The following is a 14,073-nucleotide window of genomic DNA, read 5'->3' as shown; positions in this document are numbered from 1 at the left end:
AGGTGTTCTTAATTACTAAAACCAGATAGCCTGAATAATTAAACTAGTTACTTGAAAATTACAGTTTTGAACTAAAGTAACATACTGGTTAACATAATCATGGGTCTGCAGTACAGGGTAAGCCAAATACTTTCTGCTGTCTTAAGTATTTCAGTACATTTGTTCAAGAGTATTAGACACAAGTACTTCTCTTTACAAAGTAGAGGGAAACAATCTAAGGCACATTTTGCAGTAAGTGATAAATTAGACTACTAAAACATTCTAGAATTAGAATAAGAATGGAAATTTTAGTAACCCTGGGTCAACTGTTTTGTCAGAGAGGAAGAGGGGAAAACATTTGTTAGGAAAAAATTGAAATGTCCATATAGTTGACAAAATTGGTAGTGAGATGGATTGTTATTAAAATGATTACTTTTAGCCCAGTGACATCTTATAAGGTATTAAATAGTTTAGAACTCTTAAGACCATCCTAATATAAAATATTCAACATTCCTTCACTTCATGCCGAAAATGTTCCACTAGAATTAGAGTTAGTCATATTTAAAATAGCTGAAAATATCAGCCTTGCACAGGAAACCAAAAGGGCTGAGAGATTTAATAATACGTTCATTGATCTTTGCATGTGAGATCAATCCTCTGGAAATTAGGTTGTTAATGCAGGAATGAGCCTTCTTTTTTTTTCTGTGCATACACATACTAATGATTAAATGCTTCTTCATAAAACATTCCTGTATAAAAGAAAGGAACCATATATGAGAGGTAAAAAAAAAAAAAAGCTGTTATTTGGTTAAAATATAAAAAAATAGGTATATCTGACTATTCAGACGAACGTGTCTCTGTTCCACATACCTTTAATTTTATTTATTTATTTATTTATTTTTACAGGGGAGTGTGTTCTGACAAAGCTGAATTGAAGAAACAGCTGAAAACTTTGAATTCTGTACTAACTATTCTAGAAAAACAATCAAAATTAAGTCAAAACTTAATTTAAGATAAAATGCCAGTGAATCTTTGATATGCTATTTATTCACTCATTCGATAAACATCTTGGCATTTCCTACATGAGCTCTTGAAGCTGCCAGAGATTGACATTAATTTTTCCAGACAACTAAAACTCGTGAAATTCCAGATAGCATAGAAAAAACATCAGACTTACAATATTTTTTCAAGCAGTATCTTCACACCTTAATAAACAAGTATAGAACTATGTAAAATTTTACATTTTTGTTAAGAGTACGTGTAATTCATGCACCAACAATGTATCTTGAGATAAGACAGCATTTCATACACTCACATTACGAAGACTGTGGAAGAAAAACAAGCTCAGAAAACACACTGGGCCACTGAATAAACATTGATTGCCATTACCTTAATGTTTCCAGTAGTTACAATGTAATATTATCAGTGCTGGCAATGTGGTGAAATAAAGTTTTCAGGTTTGGAAATAAGGTATAGCAAGCACTATTCCAGAACAGGCTCTATTTGCTCTGCTTTATAACTCTGGTCATTGCTGGCTCTTGCTAATAATGTAAGAGTCCACAGTATACACGTGAGCTTTGTAGTCCAGGTTAAACTAGATTTTACATAGACATGTACTGTGTCTAAATTTAAAAACTTGCTTGCAAGTTATACCAACTAAACATACCAAGGGTGAAAAAAATGTACACAGAAATTTTGGGAGCCTAAGTATATACAAGTTAAAACGAATGTGAATTTCCATGTGTTTGCAGTCTGCACATTTATATTTTTTTTACCTATTTGCAAAAAAAATGCAACATATCAAGAAACAATGCCACATATCAAGGTATATATATTTTGGTGTGGGATCTGAACTATGTTTTAATCTTATCTCCATAAGAGCTAAAATTTACTATCTGTAGTTTGGCAAACAGTATTCTAATAGACTAAATAAAGGAAAAAGCTATAATTCTAGTGTGAATCTTCTGGCTAAGAAGGTGAGAAATTGCAGAAAATTAAAAGAAATAAATAAAAAAAAGAGAAAGAACAACCAAAAAACAAACACACACAACCAAAACCCAGCTACAACCAAAAAATAAAACAAACAAAGAAAAATATTGATAAAGGTGAAAAGACAAAATATTCCTCATTTCAAAATAGGCAGACTTCAGAAGAGAGGTAGGGGTGATCTGAAGTTGAGCAAAGAAATAAGAAGCTTTGCATTGGGGAAGGCATGCAAGAATAGAAAAAAGAACATTTTATAAAGGTCATATATTGGCTATGGTTTAGTTATAGCAATTTGGGATTTGTAACACATTACACTTGTTATATATATATTTTTTTTTAACTTTAAACAAAGAGCTTTAATAAAGTTTAAAGCAATTGTTGTCATAACCAGATGAAGGCATAAAATTTAAGATGCAAATGCTGAAAATAATTAAGCATGGTTCAGCAGATGCCAATAGCATCAGCAAAAATAAGGTAAAAAATCCTGAGACAGAAGAGGAAAACAAGAAGATGAAAAAACCCAATGCCTAATAGAGTTAAAAAAGATAAAATATCAGTTTTTAGAGGGAATCAAGTTTTGGTCTTGTTAGACAACTGGAAAATTGTAGATCAAAAAATTGAAAGTGATAAAGCAAAAAATCTGCCACTGGATTCTGCTTTGTACTTGGATGAAAATATGAGGACGTACCCATTGTGGATGACATTATGAATTAAATAGGAAGCTCATAAAACACATTATGGAAGTTGTCTATCCTCTGTTCAGATTAAGAAATTGGCTCTAGACCAACTGTACCAATATTGCTCCAATGTTTATTAATTTTTTAAAAAGAGGTGAAAATTGTCAAATTTTAAATATTTAGAATTATAGGAATTAGTGCCAATTTAAACATAGACATAAATTCTCTGAGTCCCATGCTCTGCCAGGGAGGAGGGGAATCTGGGAGGAAGCAGAGACAGGACACCTGACCCAAACTAGCCAAAGGGGTATTCCATACCACAGTGTGTCATGCCCAGTATATAAACTTGAGGGCATTTACCTGGAAGGGTAACAATAAAGTATTTAATAAAACAATAAAATATTTAATTTCGAAATCCGGTGAGAAATTGTAGACTTTAAAAAGCCTTATTTCACAGAAGGCCACTCTTCATAAAGAGTATGTTTTATGATTTCTTGGGGTATCTTGTAACTTCTTGTTATAAATCTTGTGATGTACTCTGATGAGGTATCTCAAAGTTTTTTAAAAACTTGACATATGCAGGCATCAGAGGCACATGCTGGCCCTGAGTGATGCCATCTCAAAAATATCAGTAACTCAAAAAATTTTTTTCATACAATGATGATAGTAACATTATTAGAGGTAAATGGCATAGGTTGGTTATTTATCCAACAATACTAATTTTTTTAATGAGGATCTGCACAATTATGTGTCAACTGCTATTAAAGTATATGGAAATTTTACAAAACATTCAGAGAAGACTGAAAATAATGATTGAAGGGCTAGGAAAATAATTTCAGGACGTCAGAAAGACATCCCCAAAGACATTAAAGAAAGTGAATCTATTCAGACTACTTCAGAGAAGATTTGAAGATGACTTGATCTCTGTGAAAGTGATGTCTAAGAATCAGAAAAAATTTCAGTCTTGCTGACAAACGCATAGAAATGTCTAAACATTGAAATCAGACGAATCAGTCTTGAAAAAAAAGCGTATCTTCCCAGTGTGCATAATTTTGTTTGTAGTTATAAGTTATTGGAGTATCTGTTAGTGATGACAGCTTAAGATTGCAATCTCTCTTTTTTTTTTTTTTTCTAATATATCTTTCCAGTGTACACATATATGGTGCAGCTCATCAATGGGATATTAATCTTCAGTTCACCACCGACGATCTGTTTGGCTGTAGCATACCTCCTTGCTTTCATATTTCACACAATAAACTCTGTTTATTTTGTGATGCTTTCTGCAGACCATGAAACCTGGTGAATTAGGTAGAACATGAAATCTTCCTTCCCACCTCTTGGACATCTTCCTTTTTCAATGTAAAAATAACACTGATATTTGGATTCAAGGAAGACAACAATTTTGCTGTAGGCTACATTTGAATGCTTTGTCTTCATGAGCAACACAGACATGATCTGTGCAGATCACCAATTGGAATAATCCATTCACACCTCATCACATAATTTGCCTTTATGCACTGATGCCTTCTAAGTTAGCAACACTTCCATTTTCCTTCTGCTTCAGAAGATAATATTTATGTCTTCTAAAATGCTTTGATATACCCTAAATTACCATGGATAGTACTGTTAGACTGTATAATTAAAAGTCCACTGCCATACACAAAAGGAAAGCAGAGCAGTCTGTCTTTTTTTCTCATTAAACTCCATTTCTGACCATTTTCCTAAGTGGAAGGGCTCTCTGTGGGTGTGCACGAGGGTGTGGAAATTCCTGAGTGACACAGCTGGAGTGGGATCAGAACTCACAGGGTCTGTGTGTCTGTTGGCCACGGCACAAGTGTGTGAGGGCAGGTGTGTCAGCGCGTGTCACATGAGCATCAGGCTGGACTGCTGAAGAGTAAGCCGAGTACTGAGACGATAGGAGTAGGTGAGTACCAGAGGGACCATGCAATCTACTGGAGAGAACAAAACAGCTGGGTGGGGGAGGTCACCTGAGAGATCCTGCACATGAGGTGGCTGGATGTGAGGGAATCCAATGGCAGCTAACAGGTAAACCAAGTGATGAAGTCCAGCTGCAGTGAGATCATAGAATCCTAGAACCAACTAGGTTGGAAAAGACCTTTTAAGACCATCAGGTTCAACCATTAGCCCAGGACTGCCAAGGCCACCACTAAACCATATATCACTGAAGGCTTCATCTACATGGTTTTTGAAGGCTTCCAGGGATGGTGATTCTACCACTTCTCTGGGCAGCCTGTTCCAATGCCTGCTCACTTGCTCTGTGAAGAAATTTTTCCTACTATCCAATCTAAACCTCCTCTGGAACAGCTTGAGCCAATTACCTCTTGTCCTATCACTTGTTACTTTACATGCCTGATCTGATGCATGTGTGAACCACCTGTGTCACTGTGTGCAAGGCGATCTTGTCAAGCAGGTGGAGTGTAGCCATGAGTGATTGTGTGCCAAGTACCAGCAGCTGGGAAGGGCAAGGTATAAGGGCAGCCTCTGGAGACACCACGTCTGAGCCCATCCGCCCAGGGAGCCCACATTGGACATATGTGTTTATATATTCCCACTGACAGACCCTCATCCCGATGAAGACCTCCATCCTTATTCAGCTGAAGAGGAGGATGTGATGAGGCTGCTGGTGCTGTTTATGATTGTATGAGCATTGTGTGTCCTGTCCGCATTGATTTTGCAGCAGCCTGTGTATACATGTACACATGTGTTGCATACATGCATTTGTGAGTGTGCCTGTTAGGAAGATGTGCCTACCCTCATTGCTGAATTGACTCAGGGACAGGGGAGCTACAGCAGGGCTACCAAATTCAGCCACCCCTAAGTACAAGGGTAACAGGAAAGAGCTAATGTTCCCACCTCTCAGTAGAGTGTTTCATTTAACCTTTTTTTTAACAGATTCTATAAACTAGAAAATACTTAGCACCTCTTTAGCTCTCCATGTTAAGAAAACAAAACCTAGACCTCCGTGACATAGTCATAGTGTACTCATTTATTCTACTCAAGGTCAAGTGCAAGGGGGGGGGGCTATACATTTGAGGGTTTGATGGTTAAGCTTTGATAAACAAAGTAAAACCTGTGAATGAATTTCTGTCAGTGATTTATTCATAAGATACCAGCTCCCATGGGGTTAAAATTAAATTCTTAAAACAACAAGACAAAATCAATCTTTAGATGCAATTTTCCTATTGTAAACAAAATGCTGACAGAAAATGTATTATCTATGTCTGCAATTATACCTTTGACATGACTGGAAAATGTAGGAACTTGTGACTATGCAAATTCTCATTTCCTAACGTTATTATCATCTATTTTTCCTATGGTACTTACATATGGATTTCACTCATCTTGTTTTGGAGAAAAAAGAACAGGACACATGACTGTCTGATAATGTTTGCCAAGTGTTACATTTTATAAAAATACTTTTAGGGGTAAGTGGATAATTTTGTTTATCTATTGGTAACATCTAGTATCTAAAATTATTCCAAAACTTGGTATTTACTTAATCTCAGGATGGAACGGCTTAGAAGCACTGACATTCTTCTTAATGCTGAAATTTCAGCATATGTACTTGTTGGTGATCCTCACATCCAAACTCTACTTTCTGTGGTCAGCCCTAATACTCACAATGCTCTGTAAACAACAGAAGAGTTGGCCAGATTAAAGGTCTGTAACTCAGAAGGGACTAGAAAACTTCTATTGCATAGATGATCTAGCTAATCATATTCATAGAGAGGAATGTTCCCCAAGAGAAATCGAGAGAAGCCCTCATCAGTCATTCAGTTTGATGAAGAATAGTTGATTGTTGCATATAGATTCAGTGTTTTTCGGAATTAGGACCTACGAGAGAAATGGCCCATATTTAAAATAAAATGCCCTTGATGGAAATGAGACAAGTATTTGTATTGCCTGCATAAGTTATCAGGCATGGTACAGATGGTGAGGGACTTTGCACTGCAGATGGGAATGATTCAGAAGATGATAGAAGTGCTAAATCCAAACCCTTGCTCCATCACTATCTAGGGATAGATATTGATGACGGAAAGTTTACATATAAAGTTTACTTTCAGCAAATACGCATACTTGTGGGAGTTAGAGTTAGATGATAAGAAAATGCAAGTTTATCCAGTGGTAATGGAATTTCTTTTTTTGTACTAAAATAATAAGTAAGCTGTTTATAATATACAGTTAATACAGTTCTTGAGATGATGTGAAGATGATATTAGCAGCAAACAAAACTGCTTTGAGTAACTAATCTCAGCAGTTAGTAGTTTAAGGGCAACACGATGAAACTCAGCTCACTAATATGTCAAATCTTAACAATGCATACTATGCTGGTCAAATCTGCAAGTTAAATACAGACAGTTATATCATATATAACAATCCTCTGAGTAACTAGCAAATCAATACCATCACTTATCTTCTGTTTATCAACTGATTTCTTACAATGACAGTTTATATAATGGAACACAATCACCCATATTTCATACCAGGAATGTCTTCTAAGAAGGCATGCTATCACAAATAGCAATGTAACTATCAGTTTGTCTTTTCTTTTTTACTAATTTCATAATAGAATCCTTATACAGAGAAGAAGATAGTTCGTTCTTAGGTCTTTTCTTGACCAAGTCATACAGCTGCCCTAATAAACTGCAAACTTGTATTTACAAAAATTCATTCTTAAATTTATTTCCTTAACTTTTTTCCTAGCTATCTTGTACTCTTACTGACTACTAGAAAGCTGAAAAGACCATTCTGAATGGTGAAGGTGAAAAATAGACCAAACATCTTTTCCAAGTAATTTAGACATTTTAGTTTTCTATAGTGCCCTTCAAAAACTCAAGTGGTAAGTATGGCAAATTTTTCACAGTAGCGTAGGGATAATCCCAGTATCTTTTTTACTATTTTGCCTTATATTTTACCAGAATATACTAGCAAAACTCTCAGTTCTTACAGAAGAATGTCTCCTAGCATTTTGTTTTTTTTTTTTTTTTTGTTTGTTTTGTTTTTTTTTTTTTTTTTTTTTTTGTTGTCTGTTTGTTTGTGTGTGGGTTTTTTTTTTTTTTGACAAGTAGCCTTTTCTCTGCCTATTTGGTTAAAACTTTTGGTTCACAGATGTATTTTTTTGTTTTCTGGAAACAAGGAGACATCTCTAAAATTGAATAGCTCTGGCTCATACAATTAATCTCATCTTGAATTATTGAGAAATGAAATCTAGGTATACAAGGAGACAATTAAGATAACAACTAACATTAAACTACAGCATTCCCAGGACTGACATAAAATCTTTTCTTCTGAGGAGCAAATTGTATTCTATTTATGGAGCTACTTAGGAATCTCTTAAGACAGGAGTTTACATAGTCAAAGTGGATGCTTATGTGGGCCTAAGTGTATTTACCACTTACCCATATTCAAAGTGCTTTGAAACATGAAGTAAAGAGCACAGAAAATAGTCTCATGAAATAAAGGCACTATTTTGGTAGTAACTGTAAACTGTAAAAAAAGGGGTGTGCAAGAAAAAATAGTCAACTTATGGTCAGAAAGCTATCAAAGCCTTTAAATACCTGACCAGGTATCCTGCCAGCACAAGCTCTGAGCAAACCTCTACATAGTATTACAGAAAGAAATTCAAGATTCGTATAATTGCAGAGTTCAAATATCCTCTAATTTTGTTTTTTTTTTTTTGTAACTTATGGATGGGTACCAGTGGAAGCTGGAGAAGATTGTGTTGGATTCTTACTCTGTTCTTGTAACTCCATGGGCATGGTAACCAGTGACTGCATATTGTAAAACTCAGAGTGGCTGTTTTCATGACCACAGTTCTCGAACTCAGATGCCTAAGACATTCATGTATCTACATATAAACATCCTGTGAGAAGACACTGACCAGTGGAAAAAATCAGTTTGCCCAGATCTACACCAGACAGCTCTACAGGATTGATGCATCTGTTAAAGCTAGGTAATTCAAGCCAGCTCAGATGTCTCTATAGTAGATTATTTCTAAGAATGCCCAATGAAGCCATTCTCTACAGCTTTCACTGACTCTGGCTCAAAACTTTTACATCTCCATTAATAGAATGGTGTTGCGTCACTTCTCTAACCAGGAGGGATTAGAAGATGTTGAATGCTACCTATCTGGTGTTGCAGTTTACATTTCAGACTAAAAGTTGTCAAAAATTTAGGTGAACAAAATAAGATAAATATTTTACATAAGTAAAAAAAACATAACTTTATTCTATCCCAACACTCCCAGTCAGTTGCCAGCACCTATAATAAATACTTGGAGCAATGTAGAGATATTCCAGCCTCCCCAGCCAATGAGCTGGCTTTATTTGGAGCTCAGCTGAAATGCCTCTATACAAACACCCATAGCATGGGGAACAAACAAGAGGAATTAGAGATGTGTGTGCATTTACGGGATACAATATAATAGGTGTCACAGAAATATGGTGGGATGGCTCCTATGACTGGATTGCTGGAATGGAAGGTTGCAGGCTCTTTAGAAAAGAGGCCCTGAAGATAGGGGAGGGGAGTTGCTATCTATGTTAGGAATAGGCTGGAGAGTATGCAAGTCTGTCTGGGGAAAGGTGAGCAGTCAACAGAGATTTTGTGGGTCAGGGTTAAAGGGAGAACAGCGATGGGAGACATTACTGTGGGGATCTGTTGCAGACCACCTGATCAAGAGGACTCTGGATGAAGTCCTCTGCAGAGAGATAGGAAAAGGCCCACGCTCACCGGACCTTGTTCTAATGCGGGACTTCAACCACCCTCATATCTATTGGAGGGACAGTAGAGCCTGACAGAAGCAATCCAGGAGGTTCCTCAATTGTGTGGAAGACAACTTCCTTGTGCAAGTAACAGAGGAGCCAACAAGAAGAGGTTCCATGCTTGACCTCGTGCTCACCAACAGGGAAGAGCTGGTTGGAAATGTGATGTTTCAGGGCAGCCTTAGATGCATCAATCATGAGATGGTCAAGCTGGAGATGCTCAGGACAGTGAGAAGAGCGTACAGCAAGCTCACTGTCCTGGACTTCAAGGGAGCAGACTTTGGCCTCTTCAGGAACCTGTTTAGTAAGGTTCCATGGGATATAGCCTTAGAGGACAGAAGGGCCCAAGACTCTTGGTTGGTATTCAAGGATCACCTGCTACAAGCTCAGGAGTGTTGCATCACGACTAGGAGGAAGTGCAACAGGAGGGCCAGGAGACCTCCTCGGATGGATAAGGAGCTGCTGAGGAAACTTCAAAGGAAAAAAGAGGCTTATAAAAGGTGGAAGCAAGGACAGGCAGCCTGGGAAGAAAACAGGGATGTTGTCCAGGAAAGTAGGTACCAGGTTAGGAAAGCTAAGGCCCAGTTAGAATTAAAGTGGCTAGGGATGTTAAAGATAACAAGAAGGGATTCTATAGTTACACTGCAAATAAAAGACAGACTAGGGACAACGTAGGTCCTCTCCATAAGCTATCAGGAGAACTGGCTACCCTAGATTTGGAGAAGGCTGAGGTTATCAATGACTTCTTTGCCTTGGTCTTCACTAGCAAAGGCTCTGATCACACCACCCAAGTCTTGGATGGCAGATGCAGGGACTGAAAATGAAGACCCTAGGCTCACTGTAGGAGGTCTGGTTCGAGACCATCTTAAGAACCTGAACGTGCACCGGTCCATGGGACCTGATGAAATCCATCCTGAAGTATCCTGAAGGAGCTGGCAAATGAAGTTGTTAAGCCACTGCCCATCATATTTGAAAAATCATGGCAGTCAGGTGAAGTTCCTGATGACTGGAAAAAAGGTAATGTAAACAGAATTTTTTACTGAGCAACAACTAAAAACATTGGTGTTTTCAGTGCTGTTCCCAGGCCGAAAGTCAAAGCCACAGCTCTGCAGCAGCTACCAAGAAGGAGAAAAATGACTGCTACTGCTGAGCCCAGGACAGTATCCACCCCTTATTCCATACCATTCACGTCATGCTCAGATCCCACATTTTCAATATACCATCACTCTTATCTCATATATATACATATATATACATTCACAGAGAGAGAGACATCATTCCTTAGTGCATGGACAAATCCCTATAAAGCTGCTGTGTCCATTCGGTCCATGATGTTGGACTCCATCTCTTCTAACAGTCTTTCAGAGCAGGAGAAAGAGTGTGATCTAGTCAATCTGCCAGGCCTCCCCATATTTGTACTTCAGCTGTCGTCCTCCATACCAAAGAGGCTTTAACGGCTTAGCATGCTTAATTGCAGCATGTTTAACACTCATGAATAATCTGGGCAATAGTATCCAATGCTAAGTCCACCCCTTGGTCATGAGTCCATCCAGAAGTCTCTTCTCTGCTCCAATGGCCTGAAGTGTTATGGGCCCACCAGGCTCAAAATAATTCACCCTCCCCTTAAGCAGTTTCTGCAACTTGTCGTTGGGGACTCCATACATCTGTCTTCCATCTCCAAGTCTTTCAAAGCACTGGAGGGGCCCAGTGGACTAGATGCTTGCCCATACTGTCCCACACACCCTGCCACTCATGACTGTCCGGCCTCAGGGAAAATCTCTTGGTCCTCCTATACTGTCATCTAATCCTAGAGAAGACCCAAACATGACTCCACTTAACTTTCTTGATCAGACAAAATGGTCATGGATAAAACACACTCTGTATATGTGCCAACATAGTAACCCCCATCAGAATCAGCAGGCAGGTCTCAAGGGTACCTAAAGGCCATTTAAAACCTTAAGAACTCTCAAGTGGTGCTGTAAATGGTCTGGTGGGGGGCTGGGAGCATGAGGGAATGTCTCCTTCACAGGTTGACCACCCAAGGAGGAGAAAAAAGATATGTAATTATTAAAAACTTCTATAATATAACTCCCAAAATATAGAGGTGGTGACCACACTGGAATGCAAGCCAGATCAGTTTCATGGTCAATGATTCTATTTTATTACAGGTCATTATCATAAAGTACAATGAAACAAGAACCTCAGCCCAAGGCCCCCAGCCGATAAACACTAACACAGCAAATACCGGCTGTAAGGTACAATATACCGGAACTGTGAGATCAAGAGAAACAACTTTCAGAGCCAATAAATCAGCATTGTGATAAGTGACTATTAATCCAAAACAATAAATGCTTATCACAAATACAATTAGACACACTCTGGCCAGATCTGTCGTTATGTCAAACCATTGTGCCCTATGTTGGGTGCCAAAAAGAACTGTCATGATTTAAGCCCAGCTGCCATGCAGTCACTCACTCACTTTCCTGTCTTCCTCCCCCCCAGATCCCTAAGGGATGGGGAGGAGAATAGAAAGAATGTAACTCCCATGGGTTGAGATAAGAACAGTCCAGTAACTAAGGTATAACACAAAACCACTGCTGCTCCTACCGGTAATAATAATGACAAGGGAAATAACAAGGGAAGAGAATACAACTGCTCATCACCTGCCGACCAATACCCAGCCTGACTGAACAGTGATCTATCCCTTCCAGGTAACTTCCCCCACTTTATATGGTGGGCATGACATGCTATGGAATACCTCTTTGGCTAGTTTGGGCCAGGTGTCCTGTCTCTGCTTCCTCCCGGCTTCCCCTCCTCCCTGGCAGAGCATGAGACTCACAAAGTCCTTGGCCAGACTAAACATTACTGAGCAGCAACTAAAAATGTCGGTGTTATCAGCGCTGTTCCCAGGCCAAAAGTAAAATAAAAGTCAAAAAAACACAGAACTGCAGCAGCTACTAAGAAGGAGAAAAATGACTGCTACTGCTGAACCCAGGACAACATCAAAGTATTTCTTTCTACCAAGGCACATAAAATGTCTCATAGATGCTAAATAAGGGGAAAGAATTATAGCCCTGGAACTGCTAGCTACAATTATCCTAATACAGCTCAAAATGTGGTTGGCCCTCTTTGGTGCAGTGTCACACTTAGTTCATGATCAGCTTTAATGTTTACCTGGTCATTTTTTGCAAAGCTGTTTCTTCGTCAGTCTGTCTTGGCTTGTACTACTGAAAGGAATTATTTTGTCCCAAGTATTGAGCTTTGCATTTACCTTCATTAGTCTTCACAAGTATTTTGTGAACCTTCAGGGTTTTTGTTTGGTATTATTCTTTCTTGTTGAGGTCCTTTCAACAGCAAAGAACCCCTCCCCCCATTTTGATATCAACTGTGAGCTGGCTGAGAAAACATACTGTTCTACCAGCCAGGCTATTAATAAATAGTCTTAGTTGCAGTACTAATTCATGAGGTGGGTGACAGTTGGACATTGGACTGCTGATGCAAATAAGTTGTCGGCCTGAGAGTTTAGCCAGTTCGGCACCCAGTTATTAGCCTGCATTTCACTGAGTTGGCTATGTGACTACTAGTGAAGGCCATGTTGAAGACCTAGCTAAAATAAATGCCTTCTTGGTTCCGAGAGAGGCAAAGTCTGCAGAGCAAGAGCGTGGTGGGACAATCATGATCCCAAACAGTCTTTTACTAGAGTTGACCTTCATAAAATTCATGGAATCATAGAATAGTTAGGGTTGGAAAGGACCTTAAGATCATCAAGTTCCAGCCCCCCTCCCATGGGCAGGGACACCTCGCTCTAAACCATATCACCCAAGCCCTCGTCCAACCTGGCCTTGAACACTGCCAGGGATGGAGCATTCAAAACCTCCCTGGGCAACCCATTCCAGTGCCTCGCCACCGTCACAGGAAAGAATTTCCTCCTTATATCCAATCTAAACTTCCCCTGTTTTTTTAACCCATTACCCCTTGTCCTATCACTACAGTCCCTAATGAAGAGTCCCTCCACAGCATCCCTATAGGCCCCTTCAGATACTGGAAGGCTGCTAGGAGGTCTCCAAGCAGCCTTCTCTCCTCCAGGTTGAACAGCCCCAACTTTCTCAACCTATCTTCATATGGGAGGTGCTCCAGTCCCCTGATCATTCTAGTGGCCATCCTCTGGACTTGTTTCAACAGTTCCATGTCTTTTCAATGTTGAGAAAACCAGATCTGTACACAATACTTCAAGTGAGGTCTCACGAGAGCAGAGTAGAGGAGCAGGATCACCTCCTTCGACCTGCTGGTCACGCTCCTTTTGATGCAGCCCAGGATACGGTTGGCTTTCTGGGCTGCAAGCACACACTGAAACCTGCTCGTGTTCATCTTCTCATCAACCAGCACCCCCAAGTACTTTTCCGCAGTGCTGCTCTGAATCTCTTCTCTGCCCAGCCTGTAGCTGTGTCTGGGATTGCTCTGACCCAGGTGTAGGACCTTGCACTTGGCATGGTTAAACTTCATGAGGTTGGCATCAGCCCACCTCACAAGCGTGTCAAGGTCCCTCTGGATGCCATTAATTCCCTCCAGCGTATCAACCTAACCACACAGCTTGGTGTCATCGGCAAACTTGCTGAGGGCGCACTCAATCCGACTGTCCATGTCAGCGA

General features: G+C 39.3%; 1 long non-coding RNA gene across 1 annotated transcript in view; it reads right to left on the bottom strand.

The window, feature by feature from the left end:
• The window catches only part of LOC133213122 (uncharacterized), a 138,223-nt gene extending 126,691 nt beyond the window's left edge, over window positions 1–11,532 (bottom strand). The window contains exon 1 of the long non-coding RNA XR_009725698.1: window positions 10,453–11,532. This is a non-coding gene — a long non-coding RNA (uncharacterized LOC133213122). The remainder of the gene's footprint in view (window positions 1–10,452) is intronic.
• Window positions 11,533–14,073: the final 2,541 nt, after the last annotated feature.

The sequence above is a fragment of the Neopsephotus bourkii genome, unplaced genomic scaffold, assembly GCF_033783945.1.
Source record: "Neopsephotus bourkii isolate Nb327-2 ecotype Australia unplaced genomic scaffold, CSIRO-AGI_Nbou_v1 NB_780, whole genome shotgun sequence".
NCBI lineage: Eukaryota > Metazoa > Chordata > Aves > Psittaciformes > Psittacidae > Neopsephotus > Neopsephotus bourkii.
Note: the sequence above shows the minus strand (reverse complement) of the source record. Positions and strands in the feature narration are given on the sequence as shown.